Here is a 21,514-nt window from a genome sequence, read left to right as displayed (position 1 = left end):
TAGGTGATGTGCAAATCTCCTACTGTCTTCAAAAAGGCAGGAAAAAGGGAGAGTTGTCTTTGTGATAGCTCAGTGTACAACTGTATTTTAGTCCTCAAAGCTCTACTAAGATGGTAAATGCTTGTTATGTAGCAGCTCGGTATTTTCCAGAATTGGCTACACAGGATTTGGAGAAGGCTGAGGTTCTGAATGACTTCTTTGCCTCAGTCTTCACTGGCAAAGGCTCTGACTGCACCACCCAAGTCTTAGAAGATAGACGCAGGGACTGTGAGAATGAAGACCTTGGGCCCGCTGTAGGAGAGGATCTGGTTCGAGACCATCTTAAAAATCTGAACACGCACAAGTCCGTGGGACCTGATGAAATCCATCCGTGGGTCCTGAAGGAGCTGGCAAATGAAGCTGCTAAGCCACTGGCCATCGTATTTGAAAAATCATGGCAGTCAGGTGAAGTTCCCAATGACTGGAAAAAGGGAAATATAACCCCCATTTTCAAGAAGGGGAAAGTGGAAGACCCAGGGAATTACAGACCAGTCAGTCTCACCTCTGTGCCTGGTAAAATCTTGGAGCACATTCTCTTGGAAGGCATGCTAAGGCACATGAAAAACAACAAGGTGCTTGGTGACAGCCAGCATGGCTTCACTACGGGGAAATCCTGCCTGACCAATTTGGTGGCCTTCTATGATGGGGCTACTGAACTGATGGACAAGGGTAAAGCAGTTGATGTCATCTACCTGGACTTGTGCAAAGCGTTTGATGCTGTCCCACACAACATCCTTCTCTCTAAATTGGAGAGACATCAATTTGATGGATGGACCACTCGGTGGATAAAGAACTGGCTGGATGGCCACACACAAAGAGTTGTGATCAATGACTCAATGTCCAGCTGGAGACCAGCTACTTTCCAACAGCATGACAGAAGTTCTGCTTTCATGGGAATGTCATTTCCCAGAGGAATATTTGAAAGCTGGATTAGCAACAATCTAATAGGACTTTTTGTTTTGTGTGCTAGTGTTTTCCTAGGCCCTAAGAAAATGAGAAAGTAGTATTTATGTAGGAAGGAACCTTTTTCAGTGATGTTAAAAATGAAAGTGACTGCCCTTTATCCAAGCCTGAATCACTGTCCACTTCATAATTTTGATGCCTCTCTGGGTGACAGGTAAATGAAAGCTTCCAAAAAGTGAGCAGCATTTCCACTTTCTTCTAAAATACAAAATAGGATTGCTGGCAAGGGATGATGATATATTAAATAGTCTTGAAGCAAGAGATGAAATTGAGTCACCTTACTAGCTATAGAGACTTGCATCTTGTGTGTACTCCAGTGAATCTGGACTTCTTTCTGTGTAAAAAAGAGCATTCAGCAGAAGTGCAATATGTTTTCCATTATTCTAGGATGCTTTCAGAAGGGAAACATGTCTTTCAGTCTTAGTGTAGGCAATTGGTATATGTGTCTTTTAGCTGCTCAAGAACAGAAAGAGTAGGCAGAGTACACACTGAACATTCTTGTTAAACTAAGTTCCAGAAGAGGAAGACAACATTCTTCAGTTCAAGTAGTGCCCAGAGAGGTTGTGAGTGCTCCATCCCTGGCGGTGTTCAAGGCCAGGTTGGATGAAGCCTTGGGTGGGATGGTTTAGTGTGAGGTGTCCCTGCCCATGGCAGGGGAGTTGGAACTGGATGATCTTGAGGTCCTTTCCAGCCCTAACTATTCTATGATTCTATGATTAATTTTGGGCAAGACACTTAATTTCTTAGTAATCACGGTATTAGAGGTACTTCTGAACATATGTGGAGAGGAAGTGATAGATATCTGCAGTAGCTTCCACTGTTGTAAGGAAGTTTTCATGTAAATATTTTGTTCCTCAGTACCTATATTTACAAATTACAAGTAAACCTTAGGAAGTCTTACTTTATAAATATCCCACCTTCCACCTATGACAATGTTCAGATGTGAGTTTTTCTGATTCTGAAAGGTCACAGGAATTTGAATAGTAAGAGAAACACATGAAGTTATTTGTATAAGTTGTGTTATCTGGAAAATAATTTGCCTGCTCTTTCCATTTATTGCTGCTGTGTGGGAGCTGTTCTTCCTCTGTTGTTTAGCCGTTACACTAAGGCAGTATCCCTTCTCACTCAAGCTTGAAAGTTCTGGTCTACTGTCACCTCAGTCCATATTTGATGACATTATAGAGTTAATATTCTAAGTAAAGCGAGTTGCTTTTTCTTCAGCTACTATCTGTAGATAAAGTAAACTTTTAAAAATTAGATGTGTAAAGGTAAATAATGACTAACAACCAAGTATGTTGGTAATTGAGTATAACCTTGCTGATGCTTGCTTGAACACTGTGCACATTTTGTGTGCAAGTATTGCAAACATTGCTATATGGAAAGCCTGCATCAAGAGTAAAACTGGAGAGTGTTGAGTAATTTAAGGTAAAAATAGCTCAGATGAATTGTAATTACTTAAATGACAACATCAAAAAAGGCACTTAGACCCCCAGACCCCCACGAAATTCAGAGGCAATGCCTAAGTGAAATGCCAGTGTGTTAAACCTTATCTTTAATTCTAACTTTTAAAGTATTGTTCATTTATTGTGAATAAATTCCAAGGTAATTGTTAACTGCCAGATAAGCTATTGTAATTGAGAGAATTTCCAAGAGCTGATTTTAAAAGCTGTTCTGTTGTAAAAGAAAGAGAAGATACTGAAGTTCAGGACTTCTATAGATAGGAAATGGAACCAACTTGTTTAAGTGAAATTTTGAACCAAATTCCATTCTGTTCTCTTAGCAAAACTCCCCTCATTAACTTGATAACTTCTTATTTAGTGAAACAGGCATTCAGTAATTGAAGAACCCCATAAATTGGTAATTATTATGTATATAGGGATTGTTCTGTATGCATACATCTGCAGATGGGGAGAACATCAGGGTGTAGCAGAAGAAGTAAAGGGAGGCCTTCAGGTTGGCCCACTTCTTCCAGTGAACACAGGGTGCTGGTCATGACTGCACCACAGAAGTCCTACAAGCCTTTCTGTGGTAAGTTTGCTGTAGTAAATGGATTATTTGTCAGTTACTCATATTTATGTTTGTGATCACAGAAGGAACAATTTGTGCATGCATCTTGGTATTTTTTTTTTCTATTTTTTCAATCAAATTTACTTCATCATTATATTTTAATTTCTCTGTTTTTGTTTTAAGGGGATAATGGTATGAGCTATAAATCAATTTAGGGTTCCTTTTTCTTTTCCTGTCTTGCAGATACTTATCATCTGGTAGGAAATGCACTTCATAAGAGAAAGGTCAGAGAAAGAAATTGATGATCCCCACTTGAAAGACTAAATTGAGGCAGGTAATGATGCTTGTAATTCTTCCCATTTGATATGAGGACTAGATAATAGCTGTATCTTAGAATGCTGCATGATATACATTAATGAAGCAAAGTACAGCATCTTAGTTCTTTTACCTAACTGATATGTAAAAATAAATAAATAAAGCACCATTGTACCATTCTTTTTCTTAGATCATCCTTGTGACAAGATCATCCTGTGTACCACCGTTTTCCTCCTAGACGATAGGAAAATCAGAAGAAGCCTGTGAAAAAAAGGATTACATTTCACTCATTTTTTCTTTAGATATATTTCCTTATGTTGTAAACTGTTTTAAAGAAAATTCTGTCATCCAAAATTGAAATCAGATGAATAGTTTACAATAAAAGTATATAAAATGTAGTTATGTTAGTATGTTTTTATTACAAATGCAAAGAAAATTTGGGGTTAAGTTTTCATAAAATGATACACCTTTGAAATATATGTTATGGACAACTTAAACGAAGACTAATGCACATAAGTGATCTATCTTATAAGGGTGCTTTATTGTTGGTATGTTTGCTACTAAATGAAATGAAATCCATTTCATCACCTCTAAATATAGTAAAGCTTAGTGTGAGATACCTCATAATATCTTTTCTCTTCTGTTATGCTTTACAGACTTGCATATGATTTCATCTACAATGACTTTGATGCAGAGTGATGTCATTGATTAATATTAACTTATGCTGATGTAAATAGAGAGAGTCAAACCATTGGTTCATAGAGACTAGAGACCTACTGACCACTTAGTTCAGCCTTGAAATTCAGTCTTCTGAATAATGACAGACAGCAATATCCAAATTGAGAATGAATAATATATGTAAAGGGAGCTTTAAGCATGCTGAGGTACTGACTATGGACCTGTTACTGAAGAGATTTCTGTTAGGTAGGAGCTGATGCCAGGAATTTTTGACATTTGTGGGGTAAGTCCATCAATTGGCAGGATATGTGAAGAAGTGATTTTGGAAATGGAGGTTATGTGGTAAAACATAGGGGCCTAGAAAATCTGCTAGACTCTACTGGGAGAGTCCATAGAGAGCTGTAAATAGCTAGATAGTATTTAACCAAGAAGCAGTGGAGTAAGTAAACTATGAAATAAATTGTTTCTGTAGTATGTCAACAGAGTTATGTAGTTGGCAGTTTTCCACCAGGTGACTTTTTATACTGTCTAGGTTTCTGTTCTTACTCTAGAGAGTTTCTCTTTTCTTTGTACAGTTAGCCTACATCTTATAGTTTCTAACCCTTAAACTGTTTATAACTGTTTCAAATTATCTTGTGCCAAAATGTCTCTATGTATGAATTTTGCTATCTGATGTCAGCAGCGCTTGGGTAGTAGTTTTTAACAGTCTGTTGTTGTTTAAAATAACTGAAAATCTTATCAATTCATAGAGTTCCTAGTTAACTTGGTAGGGTTTGTTGGTGGTTTTTTTTTTGTTTGTTTTATTTGTTATTTTTTTCTTTTTTTGTTGTTATTTAGTGACAGTATTGTATGTTCTTAGATTCATTGAGAACTTCTAAATGCACAGTAGTAGCACATTAAAAATATGGAATGTACATGAATGGCATTTATACCTAGGCTGAAGATTTGACATGTTCAATCAGTAATATGTACTTAAACCAGTGACAGAAGTGTAAGATCCAGGCTCCTTAGTGATTTACAGAAGGCTTAGACCATATTCCCCACAGGGAGGTTTGTGAAGGCATAGAAACTAAACTACCACTTTTGAAAGGATTGTTAGGACTGACCTTGTCTAAGCCCATGAAAAGTAATAGGTAGGAAATGAATGTGAAATGCAACATCTCTGGTAGTTATCAAGATAAAGAATTGTAAGAAATGAACCTGAGAAAACTGATTAAAGCAGGTTGCTACGTTTGCTCTGTAGTATGAAGATAGTATGAAAAATAAAAGAATAGTCAGTATGAATTATCGAATCCCTTAAGGGAAGTGTCAACATTAGGAGGTGCTTAACTCCTGACAGAAGTGTCAGAAGACTGAAGGATGGGTAAAGCATAAACATATTCAAGCAAGCAGCCTCAGACCATAGGAGCTTTCTGTTAACATGATAATAAGTTAATAATGTTAATGTTTATGTACTAATAACTGGGCTTAAGACTATATGATGAAATAAAATTATTTCATCCCCTAAAATACAGTGTTCTGTACAGTGGAGACTTGGCAACACAAAACATAAAGCAAATGTTGACTAAAAATTTTTATATGATATAGTTTTCACTTGTTTAGCATCTTTTGCTCAGCTATTTCTAAGAGCTTTAGAAATAAGTGATTAATATGTCAGTGAGATGTATTTTATTTTGAAAGCAGATTGTAAATAAAAGGCAGAAAAAGGGTGGTTCTCCTTCATTGTCGTGCATATCATAGTCTGTGCCAGCACACAAACTAAGGTTTCCTCTGCTTTCTGTTCTGAGTTTTAGGTCATAGACTACTATGAAAAGAATTAATTTGGTATATGCTTATCTACAAATTTTTATTATGCTGATTTTTATCAACAGTATAGACCCTGAAGTGTCAATGCATGTATTATGTGACAAATAGAGATCAGGATTTTTTCAGGTTTGTATTTGTTGTCATGTCTAGGGATTCTCAGCAACGGATTTGTGTTTTCCAAAGATAACTGCTCTTTTTAAGTCTAACTATACAAATGCAAGTCTCCATAGTAACATTTTGAATTCTTCTGCCAACCTGTGCTCTTCCAGATTCGCTTGTCAAACTGAAGTTTGACCATTGTAAAAACTGTTGTTGTAGTGTCCTGGGTTCAGCAGTAGCAGTCATTTTTCTCCTTCTTAGGAGCTAGTACAGTGCTGTGCTTTGATCTTTTGGCCTGGGAACAATGCTGATAGCGCCGATGTTTTCAGTTGCTGCTCGAATGTTTGGTCTGGCCAAGGACTTTCTGAGCCTCATACTCTGCCAGCAAGGAGGAGGGGAGGCCTGGAGGAAGCAGAGACAGGACACCTGACCCAGAATGACCAAAGAGGTATTCCATACCACAGCACGTCATGCCCAGGATGTAACCGAGAGTTACCCCGGAAGGGCTGGGACGGCAGGGTTGGACAAGGTATTGGTTGGTACTCGGCTGGGGGAAGTGGGGCGAGTTATCTGTTGGCTGGTGCTGAGGTGTTGTATTCTCTTCCCTTGTTATTTCCTTTATCATTATTATTATTGGTGGTAGCAGCAATGATTTGTGTTATACCTTAGTTACTAAACTGTTCTTACCTCAACCCGTGGGAGTTACATTCTCCTGATTCTCCTCCCCATCCCTCCGGGAGTGGGGAGGGTCGGGGGGGGGAGTGAGTGAACGAGTTTTGTGGTTGGGTTTAAACCACGACATGTAGAAACAGTCTTTGTCATGTAGTTAGAATGTAGAAATAAGATAAACAATTTTATTGGCAATTTTGCTTATAGTAGCATCTATTGTATATCCTTTGCATTTACATTCCAGGTATTTTATGTGCTTGGCTCATTTGTGTGGGGTATAAAGTGCTATAGAATCATAGAATTATAGAATAGTTAGGGTTGGAAAGGACCTCAAGATCATCTAGTTCCAACACCCCTGCCATAGGCAGGGACACCTCACACTAAACTATCCCACCCAAGGCTTCATCCAACCTGGCCTTGAACACTGCCAGGGATGGAGCACTCACAACCTCCCTGGGCAACCGATTCCAGTGCCTCACCACCCTAACAGGAAAGAATTTCCTCCTTATATCCAATCTAAACTTCCCCTGTTTAAGTTTTAACCCCATTACCCCTTGTCCTGTCACTACAATCCCTGACAAAGAGTCCCTCCCCAGCATCCTTATAGGCCCCCTTCAGGTACTGGAAGGCTGCTATTAGGTCCCCATGCAGCCTTCTCTTCTCCAGGCTGAACAGCCCCAACTTCCTCAGCCTATCTTCATACGGGAGGTGCTCCAGTCCCCTGATCATCCTTGTGGCCCTCCTCTGGACTTGTTCCAACAGTTCCATGTCCTTTTAATGTTGAGGACACCAGAACTGCACACAATACTGCAAGTGAGGTCTCACGAGAGCAGAGTAGAGGGGCAGGATCACCTCCTTCAACCTGCTGGTCATACTTCTTTTGATGCAGCCCAGGATACGGTTGGCTTTCTGGGCTGCGAGCGCACACTGCTGGCTCATGTTCATTTTCTCATCGACCAGCACCCCCAAGTCCTTCTCCCCAGGGCTGCTCTGAATCTCTTCTCTGCCCAGTCTGTAGCTGTGCCTGGGATTGCTCTGACCCAGGTGTAGGACCTTGCACTTGTCATGGTTGAACTTCATAAGGTTGGCATCAGCCCACCTCACAAGTGTGTCAAGGTCCCTCTGGACCTCTGCATCGCTTTCCTCCAGCGTAGCAGCCGGACCACACAGTTTGGTGTCATCAGCAAACTTGCTGAGGGCACACTCAATCCCACTGTCCATGTCAGTGATGAAGATCTTAAACAAGACCGGTCCCAACACCAGTCCCTAAGGGACACCACTCGTTACCGGTCTCCAGCTGGATATCGAGCCATTGACCACAACTCTTTGTGTGCGGCCATCCAGCCAGTGTTCTGAAGGGAAATTTTGCTATGTTGTGCTACATAGCATATGGTTAGGACAAACATGCTGGAGAAACAGCTTATTGACTGAGACAACTTTAACAGGATTCATTTAGTATGTTGAGAATTCTGTTTCTATTCTACAAACCTCTGTTCACTAATGAGATAACTAGCATTTACCTGTCATGGAAATTACTAGCGAAATGGCCTGTGCTAATCAAATCAAAAAAGCATAAATGTAGTTGCTTCAGCTCAGAAATACTTTATAAATAGAGTTAGAAATGTTAATTTGAATGGTATAAATACATAACCTGAATCAGCTATCATGCAAAGGTATATATCGCTATTATTATGATTCTTTTGCTAAGTAAGATTCAATATTGGTCAGTACTCCTAAAACAACTTGCTTACTTTCTCAGCTTAGAATAAATCTCAGCTTCATGATAAGGGAAAACCATCTAAGGGGTCCTTTCCAATGTCATAGGGACCTTTACAGGAGTGTCCTGCTGCTCTTTGTAGCCGTGGGTGAGAACAAGAATGGAACAAAACAGATAGGTGTTGCAGAGTGATTAGTGTGGCACAGCTTAGCCTCCCGTGGTGCCAGATTCCTCTCATTCCGCTGGGAAGCAGAGCAGTGTATACACTATGCTGCTCAGAGGCTATTAAGCTGAAGAGAAGCACTGGGTGTGCTTCCCTCATCTCAGAAAGAAGCAGAACTGTGGATTCTTAAAATTGTGGGTCCTGGCACATAGGCTGGTACATAAGGTATCCCTAATGGATTACCTATAAATTGCCTTACTCTGCCTGATAAAGAAACAGTTCTTCAGTGGGACTTGTGCGGCTGTGGAATCTACACTGGGCAGATGATATAGTTCCATATGAAACACTGCATGTGTGTAATGACCTACCTTCACACCTTAAAATGACAAGTAGATCTAATGCATGATCAGAATGCTTTTGGCATGGCTTAGTGACCAGATGTATCTGCTCATGTATGGGATATGTCTGTATTTTTACTCAGGAAATGGATGTTCATATGGTCATATGATTAGTGATGGGCTGCAGGTATTTTTAGAAAATGGTAGCAATGTGCAGGCTGCCATAATTGTCCAATGGGCAGAAAGGAAGAGACTGGGGGCTAAATTATTCTGTTTTCCTACACACAATGAGAAGTTTACCACTTTTGGTGATTAAAAATGCTCATTTTGTGGATATTCTGACATTCTGGTATTCTGATACTGTTATCTATACTTAATGGTTGTGTGAAGCTTATTCAGGTGTATAAAGGTCCATATAGATGTCTATTCAGTAATGCTGCTGATCAGTATGTCCATAATCTTCAAGGAGGAAAGTACATACTATTGGTGCATAGTAAACTGTGGGAAAAATAATTTCAGATTACTAAATCATGTTGTAGCTGGATCGAGTCAATGTTACATAGTGGTTTGATCTTCAGAAAACATTTTTGTCTTGATTTATAGATAGATCTTATTGAACTGGTCTGGAAGTCCAAAGTCAAAAGTCTTGAGACTTTTAATGGCTATAACCCATCTGCTTTTCATGTATTCTTCAGTTCATCTGTGGGACAGATCTCATGATTATGCACATGCAGTCAGCTGATGAGCAGAAACAAATCTATAGAGAAGAGACAACCTAATAAGATACAAGTTGTAGATCTCTAGCTTTCTGAACATTTGTTCTGCTATCTTAATTTCTTCAGTTTTTTCAACTGCTTTTATAGACTGTAGGTTTTATTTTTTATTTTTTCTCCTTTTAAAGTTAGGTTTGAAGCTTTTAGCATAAATTGTTGCTGGAACATACCTTGGAAGGAGCTTACACCTGACCTTTGGATGACCTGATAGAAGACGACTGTTACCTTGTTTGCAGTTATATGTTTATAACTTGCTCTTTGTGATATGAAATATCTCTTGTATGGCATCTTCTCTGTACAGGGCCAGAAAACAGCAACAGTTAGTGTGGGGGTCTGAATTACGACCACTCCAGAAACTATTTTCAGGACCTTACTGGTGTGTATGTGTAATTGTTTTCCACTAGTTTGCATTTACTTTATAAGAAGCATCAGCAGCTAAGTTTATCATACTCTTCTGATTTCCACAGATGCCTTTTTGAAAAAGTTGCTCAAAAAAGCATTATGTCACTGTGTTCTAATAATGTTTTCCCTTAAAATTGTGTGTACTTAGATGGTGATGCTTTTTTTCCAGTAGTTTTGGCATCTTTATGACATCTTCACGGAAGAATCGTTTATGTTTTACTCTAAGACTACTGTGCTTGAAAAGTCTACTTTCAGACCAGTCAGTTTATTTCTGGTCTGAATCTGTTAAAATTAACTGTGTTCTAGTAAACTACATGGTTGCAATTCTTTACTTTGTAGCAAAATATTTCACCTATTAGGAAGTTGGATATTTAGGCATAAAACATTGCAGTACCAAGAGTAATAAAACAGTAGCTTTTGCAAATTGTGCTCCCAAAGTATTTTTAAGGTGGTTGTAAGAAGAAATATAGTTTTAATGGGCACAAGAGTTTAATTAAACCACAAAATTCCATTTAAAATTTCAGTTTATGTGCTTAACAAGATATCCAGGACTTTTTAGGAAGTGCCTGAACTAGAGCCTAAAGCATGTTGTCTATACATACCATATTTGCCTTAGACTGGGTAAATTAAGCTCCAGTTGCAACAGTAGGTGGCTCAAATTGGGCTAGGTGACTCAGTGTCTTTGAACTAGAGTATGTGAAAGCAGGTAAAGATTGTAAAAAATTAAAATATTACTAAGGTATAAAGGAAAACTTAAACAGGGGAAGTTTAGATTGGATATAAGGAGGAAATTATTTCCTGTTAGGGTGGTGAGGCACTGGAATCGGTTGCCCAGGGAGGCTGTGAGTGTTCCATCCCTGGCAGTGTTCAAGGCCAGGTTGGATGAAGCCTTGGGTGGGATGGTTTAGTGAGAAGTGTCCCTGCCCTTGGCAGGGGGGTTGGAACTGGATGATCTTGAGGTCCTTTCCAACCCTAACTATTCTATGATTCTATTCTACAATTCTATAAAAAAAAGCTAATGGATGTACTTAGACGCATCAGTGTTGGGACCCCATTGTGAATCGTAAATTATGCAAACCTATCTGTAGTCAGTCTATTCCCTCAAGCTTCTTTAGTGATAAGTTGCTGTAATGGTAATCTCTCTGCAGTTGTCCGTGCTGAGAAGCTGTGAATCATCTGCTCTAAACCAGAAGGGCATCCAGTATCCCTAGCTGTGTAGGGAAGGGCTCAGAATGTAGAGTGGCTCCCTTCCTGTGGTAATGGTTTCTGCCTCAGACCCTTCTTGAGACTCTAAAAGTAGTGTTTATTTTGCTTGTTAAGATCCATTTTGTTCCCCAAAGCATGGAAGGAATAGGATGTTGAATGGGACTTCTCAAGAGAAAGGAAAGAGCAAGGAAGAGAAAGCTGCTGCTGCCTGAGTGTGAACTGAGGGCCCTGCAGTACCTCTTGGTCAGACATGAGCATTATCTTGTCCTGGCCTCCACATACAAAAGAAAATGAGATCTGACAAAGGGTGGGATGGGTAAGAGCAGGAGAGAGAGACAGCATTAAACCTCTGCCTTTGCTGCTACTCTCTTTCAGTTCCTTTCTTCTCCCTAAAGATCTTCTGAAACAAGTGTCACTCTGAGAAGCTTTGAACTGACTGCCATTATTTTGAAACAAAGATGACATAAAATGTTTAAAATAGCAGTAATTCCAAGTTTTTGAGTTTGAAAAATATAGACGTAGATATAATATATAGCATGTGATTATTTTCTCAGCATATTAAAGCATTTTTGTTTTTCGAAACTATACCTGTTGTATTCAGCCCTTCTGCAAGTCTGTCTCCAAAAGCTACCAAACAAAACCCCATACTCTATAGTGAGGTAGGTTTAATGACTAAAAGTACAAAAATGGGAAAGTGGTAGTAACTCTGTTACCACGTCTCTTTGTGGTAGGATTTTCTGAATACATCTGCTAACGTGTTCTGTACAGAATTTGGTATCTTTACATGCCCATGTAGTTTTTCTCCATTTGTCTGTTTTCTAATCTTACTCCGTTTATACCATCACATGGATTCCTGAAGTTCAGAAAATTCGCCTTTAGGGGGTGATAATACCAGTAATTTCAGTGGAGATGCCTTTGATTTACATCTTTAGAGAAAGCTAAGCATTTAGATACTTACGATACAGTCTGCATGCAGCATTTATTTTAAGTACTGGTGCACAACGAAGTAGTTTGTAATGTGCGCCTTAGCCCCAGGGCTACAGATATTCATATTCAGCATATAGTCACAGAAAAGATGCAGTCTCTAAACTGTGTGAGGAAGGTGCTGTCTTGGTGCTTATTGCCCTGAGGCAAGGAATAAAAGGAATAAAACATTTTTTTTTTTTCTTTCTTAACAAGAAATCAAGAAGGGGAAGTGGCATTTTTTTAAAGAAACAATGTCAGATATTTTTAACTCTTGCCATAATTTTAATGCAGAGAAGGAACTGTAGCATCTTTTACGCAGTGAGAAAGCCTATTGTTCCACCAATCATATTTTATGTTAAGGAAGGTTTTTTCATTCTGATAAAAAGGAAGACTGAAAGAGCAAACTTGAACAGATGGGTTGGAGTTACCAAGCAACACTTTGTATCCCAGGCAATGGAAGAAGAAACAGAGCAAGTGCTAAGTTGGATTTTCTTCCTTTTTTTATTTATTAGTTGGGTTTTTTTTTCTCATACTGTCATGAGCTGATGAATGAACTTTTGCTTAGCAGACCCCCGACAAACTAAAAGAACGTTAGATATTCAGCTGGATGGTAACTACATGTGCAAGCTGCTTACTGTGTGACTTCAATGTTTTTTTCTTCTACTTATGGTAGCACACAGTACAAGTGGCAAACGACATATCAGGCACATCACAGCTACTTTTTGTAGATGACACTGATGGTGTTTGCTTCAATTCAATACTCTCATATACAATCAACTGTATTTTACAATATTCTGATTAAAATGTGTTCCTGTAATGATGCATTCAGGCTCTTCTGCAGAATGTAACTTTCAGAATGAAATGAGTGTTCTGGATTCTCAAATCTTTAGACATTACCGTTACCTCTTCACTGTGGAAAAAGACTGACTTGGTTGACATACCTCAACTGACAGGTTGGCTATAGAGTATAGAACTTAGGCGATCCTTTTGTGTTTTGATTTGATCCAGCCAGCCAACATTTACCTGCACTTCTGTTAACTCCTTGGGAATGTAGGGGTGGAATTTGTCTGAATATCTAGGGGAGATAACTTGGTAAATTAAGAGCTCTGACATTCTGTTACGTGACACTATGACAAGTGTAATCTTTGTTAATTCTGTTACAATGATATCTAATTTTTCATCTGTTGATATCTCTAAGGCCTTCTCTGGAGGGCTGCTCTCAATCTATTCATCCTTTCCCCAGCCTGTATTGATACTGGGGGTTGCTGTGACCCATGTGCAGGGCCTTGGCCTCATTAAACTTCACGTGGTTCACTCAGGCCCACTCCTCCAGCCTGTCAAAGTCCCTTTGAATGGCATAATTTCCCTCAAGCATTACCAACTAACTGCACCACTTGGCTTGGTGTCATCCACAAACTCACTGAGGGTGCACTGAATCCCACTGTCTGTCAGCGTTCAAGATATTAAATAGTATTGGTGCCAATATGGACCCCTGAGGGACACCACAAATATCACCACAAAACTTTCTTTGCATTTAAAAAAAAAAGCGCTATACCAAAGAGCCAAGGGACTTACATATTTGAAGTCTTATTAGCTCTGATGTTTGTTGGCTTTGCTGATTAAGGCCTGATGTTTAAATACTAAATAGCCTAAACCAGCAGTAATTTTAAGTACATGTAAGTAAAACCCACCCATATTTAGAAAAGTACTTCCTGGAGAATTGGGGAGCTGAAAATCAAAACCATAAATAATTTTAGCTTGTGATTTTGGTGAGCCAGTGTGAAAAGAGACAGTAAGGAATACACTAAAGGGTAGGCTTGAAAGATAATAAAGCAGTATATCCATTTGTAGGAAGTATCGATATTAGAAGGTAGACCTATGAAACTATGGTTTCCAAAATAAAAAAGTCCCATAGTTACTGGTTTAAAGCATTACTACAGCATGGGGATGTGCATCACATAGGGAATGCCAACACTTTTCTTGCTTGGCTCAGGCTGTTTGCAGTGATGCTTTGCTCAAGGATTGATGTTTTATCAGCGCTAAGTTTATAAAACTGATTTCTACCCCAAAAAGTGAACTGTATGTCTGAATTGCAGTGTTTACTAACACCTGCTAATACATTCTTCAGTAAACTAGAGATTTGTCCAGCAAGTGTGTGAAATGTAGTAATTCTGGCTCTGACTAGTTGAGTTTGAGTCTGGTTTTGGTTATTTTGCTTCCATTTAAGAAGGAACATTTAAATTGGTTTTTCACCTGTGTTTGGTGTCAGGGGAGCACAAATGGACAGAAATTAAAAAAATTACTGGGTGTGTGCACAGGTTGGAAGATGGGGAAAGTACTAAAGTGGTTATTACCCTTTGTCTTTTTGCTTTTCTAGAACAGAGGTTGTATTTCAGCTTGTCTAAGGGAGCTAGCAGGACATTAGTCATTTGGATTTGAGAAGAACTATTGGAAAATTCTGTTCCTATAGAACTGACCCATGGAAATACCACAAACATTATATGTTGGCACTGCTTGTAACATCCTATCTCACAGTACTTATACATGCTTTGAAAGGGTTTTGAGTTTGTCTTTTTAGTTTGTTTTGGTGGTTTTTTTTTTGTTTATGAAGAGTGAAATTGGCACGCAGCAGCATCTCTGTTGTGTGTTCTGGATCTTAGGATCCTATTTGGTAATTGTTGCTGTGACTTTCCCCTTTTAAGCTTTGCCTGTATGCTGCTGATGGCAGGAGCTAGGGAAGTCTACTCTTAGTTATGTCCTGAGGTGGAATTCCACTGTTACTCCATGGTCAGTATTGTGTTACACTTATTGTAAAACTGATATTTCTTTCTTTTTCAACCTTAATAAAAAACTCTTTGTGTGCTCAAACTTCCAAAGAGGGAGGAAAGAGTAAACAGTTTTGGAGGGTGGAAGGTAATCTTTAAATCACAGATCTGATGGGTAAGGATGTTTTGAACATCATGGATTGTTTGATAAGGATTTTGCATTTTTTAGAATTTGAAAATGTGATCTTAAAAAAATACTTTAAAAAAAAAAAAAAACAACCCAAAACAAACAACCCTACACCCAAATACTAATGCGTAAAAATCTTGGTTTATAACTACCAACTATGTTTCATTCATGTGTCCTTATGTAAATTGACCCCTTTTACTGCAGCTGGGATATTAATAAATGCCTATTTTAGACATTTAGTTTTTTAAAAATTGGCATTTCCATGCAGTTTTAAACCTCTCTATGCACTGCAAAGAGAAAGTTTTTTAGCCAGGATGTTTCCAGAGCATCTATACTTTGCAGAAGAGTAAGCAGTGATTGGAACTTTTATTTTCTGATCCTGACAGCTCCTGAAAACATACCTGGGTTTCCTTTACTTGTATCCATTCAGGGGTTTTGTCATGGGTTTTTAAATAAAATTATGATGGGGGAAAAAGAGAAAACCATTTATTGTTGAGTTTCTTACTCTGAAGGTATTTGTGAAACAGTAACTTTTCCCTTTTAACTTTGGAGAAGTCATTTTTGTAGGAGGACAAGAGATTAATGATATTGGGCAAAAAAAAAAAAAAAAAAAAGAAAGGATCCTCTGGACATTTTGTTCCTTCTACAAAGAAAAGAAATTTTCAAGAATTCTGGTTAAAGTAGTTTCAGTAGCTCCTTTCAGGAAACATTCTATGTGCTTTCAAGTAGAAGCTAAATAGTCCCACATGCATTTCAAGCTCCATACACAAATCATCTTTTCACTTGAAACTTTTTATATGTGGTCTTGCCAGAAGACACTATTCTAATATGACAACATACGTGGTTTCTTGAAGGTGTTTTTGACATACACGTCAAAGAAAAGCTGCATTTCTTAAAGATCAGATTATTTTTCCTTATAGTCTGCTTTAATCATATTGGTAAAACATATCATAAACCCTTCTTTTGTGCATGAATTCAGGAGTAAATGGAAGTATCGTTGTAGAGAAATATTTTGGCTGGTGTTTCAAATTGGTTGCTTAATCTGGTGTAAAAACTCCTTCCTTTCTTCCCTTCTTCACATACCCAAGTTTTCTAATATAGGCCATGAGCGGTGTCAGAATTGTTCAAGAGTAACACTGAGGCCAATGAGATTATCGCTAGACTTGTCTGTACTATTGATCTTCCTTTTATAGTTTGGCCATGGTGTTCAGTTCATGCAATTTCTTCCATATTCATTAAAACTCATTATTTGAAAATGCTAAATGGAGAGAGAATTAGGCATACGTTTGAGTATTTTGCTTTACTATGAGAATTTAGCTTACAAAGAAACTCTCTAGCACAGTATTTGTTACTAGATCTTTATAATAGTTATTAGCTCTTTATAATAGTTATTAGCTCTTTATAATTTCCCGTATTTTTCCTTTTCATATGCTTGTATCTACATTTTCATTTCTTCAAACCATAAAATTTGTTGGGATTTGACAGAATTTCTTTAACAGGCTCTGACAGAGTTCAAATACCTATGGTAGAGCGTTTTTAAGAGATGACCAATAGCAACATGATTTTTGGAATCCTTGCTAATAATAGGGCTTTGTTTTCCTACATACTGGAGCCAGGCATGGAAGTGTTCAGTGTTGTCACTTCACAGTTTCCAGAAAGATAAGAGTTTGATCAGCGTTTCATAAATATACTTCCATCTAGATTACTATGAGACCATTTTGGCTGGGGGTAGATGCAAAGGGTTAGAAAAAGGGAAAGAGGAAGATAAGCTTATATGGTGAAAATAAATTCCTGTATTTTACATTTTTGTATTATTCTGGTTAAATAGAATTTGATTCGTCTTTCTAATGGTATTTTTGGCTGAAGAAACATTAGACACTTTAAGTAGAGTGGCCGTGCTTTTACTTAAATAATTGATTGAAATATTGATATACTGCTGATTTTAAAATTTAAAGTTCAGACAAGCTGATCATGTAGAAGCGATACCAAGGCTTTCTTATCCAGGAGAATGGAAGCAGTCTGCTTTGAGGTGTTTGAGAGAACTTGCAGCTCCTATACTATTGCCTGCCGTGATTTACAGATTTGAACATTTTGCCTAGGAATACAGGAAGCTAGATTTACTGACACAATGGTTTCTTATACCTGATTTTACATTGCTTTAGATATGGTATGGTTGCTGCTATCTTTAATTATCTGTCTTCTTCCAATGGTTATTTGGTTCTGATGTCTTTGTTCCTATTATATCATTATTTTTTATAAAACTTGTGCTTTGTGTTAATTTTTAAAAAACTTCTGGTTTACAACTCCATTTTCCTTCTGCTCTGTAATCATTAGGAGCTTACCATTGAAAAGCACGCACTCACTGACAGTTTCATGATACCTTCTCTAAATTGCCTACTTTTCTGAAAAAGGCCTTTTCTTTCTAGCACTTCATGTCATGCTGTTTTAAGCAGTTTTATGTAAATAGAAAGTAAAACCTTGAACTGCATTAACACCACTGGTATAGCCTTTTATTTAAGAGTTTCAGCTTGATCTCATCTAATCAGAGCGACGCATAGTCAGCGATGTCTTAGGAACTTTAATATAATACATCAGACAGAGAATAAAAGGAGGATCATTTTGCAGCACTCTGGCTTTCTTGCAGCCAAGTGATAAAGTGTCTTCTAATAGAGTTGGGATAAAAAAGAAGTTTCAGTTGGGTTTTAATTAGTGTTAGGTTCAGACTATGCTATGTATACTAGTTGATAATGATAAAATCTTACATGATCTTTTAACCATTTTGGAACAAAAGAATAGGACTTATCTTCAACCATTATTTTAGGAAATAAATTATACAAACTGTGTCCTCTTGGGATTTTTTGATGCTTACATTAGTGGTAAAACCATGTGCTTAAGTTACTTCTGAGGCCAACACAAAATGCTAGTCAATCTAATATCCCAGAAACATATGACAGAAGAAAGCAATGGCTAGCTTTGTTTTAAAGCTCATTTTGGTCTAAAAGCAGACAATGTTAGAATAATGTGAAGAAAAAGTTCTATTTATCTGTCAATTTTGTGTGGGTGTGTTAATCACCTTGATGACTGAGACTCATTATGAAATCCCAGGTGCAAGCATCTGGTTATATGGAATTATAATGAATTTATATGTGCAAAGTGGGTATTCAGAACTACTACCAATTGGAGTGAGACAGATGTCAGGAGTTATAATGAAAGTATAATTTCATAAATGAGTGCATCTTTGAGGGATTATTAGGATAGACCTTGATGGTTGCAGAGATGATGGCACAAGTAATTTATCATGGATAAAAGCATAAACATCGAGAGTTCCATTCTGTGCAGTTCGGGTTAAAAGAAACTATCCCTGATGGTGTTTTTTTTTTCTTTTTAAGTTTTTTATAAGCCTTCCTGGGCTTTTTATTAAAAAAATTAAAAAGACAAAGCGGCATCATTCCAGAAATGATATAATGGATAAAAATCTGGTTTCCTTAGGCTATAAGGACTTCATGAAGCATTCAGAATATCTTTTAGTTAGCTGTTCAGCCAAATTTGAAACCCTGCAGATGACCTCTGATAGTAAACCAATCAGTATAAGGTAGCATGTGCATAAGGTGGTTGTATCACTGAATCAGTACCCCGAAAGTATATCCCTGAATCAGGTACCCCAAAAGAAAAAATGCATACATAGAGCAACATAGATTGAAGAACTGAGCCTTGTGGGAGTCTCCAAACATTTGAATCTGATTGGAAGAAAACCCACACAAAATAATAAAGTGGGAGTCATTTTCTGATCTTCTCCAGAATCCTAAAGTCTGTTTCATTTTACCATCAGGGATAGAAAAGAAAAGCTTTTAAGTCAGCCAGCATCAGATTGATTCATAAAGCAAACAGGAAAAGTATTATGAGGCAAAGCTTCATGCTATGATAGACATCTAGGAATACTCATCTTTGGCAGACTATTCATCTTTGGCTAAGGAGGTGGAAACTCTGTTTTGTCTCCCTGGGTAGTGTGTGGAATCCTGTTTATATTCCAGCTCAGTTTATGTGGCCTTGGGGAGCAAAGTCTGGTCTTAGAATTAGCTGTAATTTTTGCTGATCAGATAGTGGTATGAATGGCCAATTATTTTTCCATGACTTCTGAAAAGCTGACAAATCTATGACATATTATTACTTTTAAAAACATTTGTGTAGTGAAGGCACTTGTTTCATCTGCAACAAACAGCTAGTGGTGATTGAGAGATTCCCTGTATAGGTGATTTGCAATGATTTCTTTATAATGTGGATAGTTAGTTGTATATATATATAAAAAAACCACAACCAAACAAAACCCTACAAAAAACCAAAACCAACAACCAAAAACCGGAATAAAATAAAAACCCCAAACACACACACAAACCTGAGGAAAAAGCACCATTCAGATGTACTTCTTCATAAATGCCCAATGCAAAATCTGAAGTTCATTGTTGTCATATGTTAGAGATAGTTTAAATATACATACATGTATCTGTAATATATTCAATGTAATAAAAAAAGCATGCAGACCTACTTAACTTTAAGTATGCATTCAGACACTTGCACCTGATGTGATACGTGGAGGCAGTCCTGTGGTCAAGGTACCAATAGGCTATTTCAGCTCAGAATCTAATTTAACAGCTTAAGGGTTATGTTTTTGTGCATCCCTTCTATGGAAATGGAGTGGGCAGAACAGAGTAGGCATGACAGCACATATCTAACTGCTTGCTTTATATTGACAGGGTTCCCAAGAGCTTCAGTCATGGGCTAAGGTATTATTGTTAGCTATAGTACAAAGAGGGAATGAAAACTGCCCAAGCCCCCTTATGTTTGTGGGCTAGGATCACTAACAGAAGACTCTGAAAAACTGGTATGAGCTAAATGCTCTTAATTTACCAGCCCTTTGACCATAACATGGCTGCTTAACTGTAATCCTACAGATCATAGTATTGATCTTTTCCTGTACGCATGAAGTTTTCTGTTAACCTATGTAAAGCTTCTTTTATTTAAACCAAAAGTTTCCAAACCTGGCAATTTTGGGGGTGGGTGTCTTGATTTTATGTCCTGTCATATAATACATTTCAAGTAACCTGTGTTCAGTTAAATGGAGCACACATGACTAACTTGTCTCTTTCAGTTATTTTAATATATTAGGCCACACAATTTTTTTAATGTATCTTATAAAGATGTTAATTATATTTTAATGTAACAACATGCCCCAGATCTCTTCTACTACTTAGTCTTTAAAGAGTGGTTGTTTCTCAAAAGCATTGATAAGCAATATGCTTATTAAACAGAACAAGAAAGTGACGGATAGTTCATGGTACAAAAAAATTACAACTTTTATGCTTGTGGGCTATAAGGTAGGCAAGACCAGAAATGTGGATAGGCTGAGGTGGGGCAGGATAATAAATGTGCACAATCCAGAGTTGCTTATATAGTTAATAGTCTGTCAATTGATTATTAAGTTGTACATTGTTTGACTCAAGAGAAGGGGATTTGAAAGATAGGACTAAAGATAATTAAGACCCAGAGTGTTATGTGTGTTATGGTTTGGTTTGGGTTTTCTTTTTTGATGACTCCTCCACCCTGGAGAGGCGTAATTTGGAAGACACAGTTGCTCAGGATCCGGAGTCAGCTAATGTCTTTGTGGTGAATGAACTGAGCTTCTTGGTCTACTAGGCATAAATGTATTTTTTGTGGTTATAGAGGTAGTTCAAGTGTGTATGTGGAGCACTGGGGTAGAAACAACAGGGAGAGAAAGAAATCTGCCATGGTAGCACTGTCCTTTAGAGGGAAGGGGTCTGAAGGACTAGAAACAGGACTGTATCTGTCCTGTTTCAGTTTTGTTTTATAATAAACTGTTCAAATAGTTTGTGGGAAGGGTATTATAAGCATCATGGTATTCTTAAAATCATAGAATAGTTTGGGTTGGAAGAGACCTTCAAAGGTCATCTAGTCCAATCCCCTTGCAGTGAGCTAATCTTCAACTAGATCAGGTTGCTCAGAACTACATCCAGCCTGGCCTTGAATGTCTCCAGGGATGGAGCATTCACCACCCCTCTGGGTGACCTGTGCCAGTACAGGGGAAAGCGGGGAGGGTGGGGGCGCAGGGTGGTGTGCAGGCTCTGCGCCCCTTATGCCTGGAATCTCTGCTGGCGAGAATGGGATTGCCTGGGTGAATGTGGCGTTCTAGGTTCTGGAGTTCGAGATTCAAATTCCCCTTTCCCCGAGGTCAGCCAGTCGAGGGCACCCCTCTCATTTCTCTTCTTCCTCCATCGCCTGAGCCGCACACAGGCTGGGACACACAGCCAGCTTAGGCTTTTTGCCATCTTAAATGATAATGTTCCATTACAGCTTTCTATTGTTCTTAAATGATGATGTTTCATTACAGCTTTACATTGTTACATAT

At 38.1% G+C, this 21,514-nt stretch overlaps 1 protein-coding gene across 1 annotated transcript in view; it reads left to right on the top strand.

Moving 5' to 3' along the window:
- Positions 1-21,514, top strand: part of ERC2 (ELKS/RAB6-interacting/CAST family member 2) — a 491,439-nt gene that overhangs the window by 84,371 nt on the left and 385,554 nt on the right. The window lies entirely within an intron of this gene.

The sequence above is a fragment of the Lathamus discolor genome, chromosome 7 (assembly GCF_037157495.1).
Source record: "Lathamus discolor isolate bLatDis1 chromosome 7, bLatDis1.hap1, whole genome shotgun sequence".
Taxonomy (NCBI): domain Eukaryota; kingdom Metazoa; phylum Chordata; class Aves; order Psittaciformes; family Psittacidae; genus Lathamus; species Lathamus discolor.
Note: the sequence above shows the minus strand (reverse complement) of the source record. Positions and strands in the feature narration are given on the sequence as shown.